Below are 537 nucleotides of genomic sequence, written 5' to 3' on the forward strand. Positions count from 1 at the left end.
TGTGTAACCCTAGCACCCTCCGGTGTCTATCTAAACCGGAGGGTTTAGTCCGTAGGAGAAGGACAATCATAATCATAGGCTAGCTTCTAGGGTTAGCCTCTACGATCTCGTGGTAGATCAACTCTTGTAATACTCATATCATCAAGATCAATCAAGAAGGAAGTAGGATATTACCTCCATCGAGAGGGCCCGAACCTGGGTAAACATTGTGTCCCCAGCCTCCTGTTACCATTATCCTTAGACACATAGTTCGGGACCCCCTACCCGACATCCGCCGGTTTTGACACCGACATTCGTCAATCATGTAAATCACATCAGGACCCCAAAACTGAGTAATAGTCAAAGAAACGGGCCAGAATTGGCCCAAACTGCGAGTCTTGATGATTGACACGTAAGCACACCTTGGGGTTCAACAACCATGGAAATTGCTTGGGGACCCCGAAACAGTGAGTAATTGTCTATGAAAGAGCCTGGGATCAGACAAATCAAGGATTATTCATGAACGCTACATAAACGCACCCAAGGGATCGTCAATCA

The sequence above is a fragment of the Triticum dicoccoides genome, chromosome 1B, assembly GCF_002162155.2.
Source record: "Triticum dicoccoides isolate Atlit2015 ecotype Zavitan chromosome 1B, WEW_v2.0, whole genome shotgun sequence".
In the NCBI taxonomy this organism is placed as follows: Eukaryota; Viridiplantae; Streptophyta; class Magnoliopsida; order Poales; family Poaceae; genus Triticum; species Triticum dicoccoides.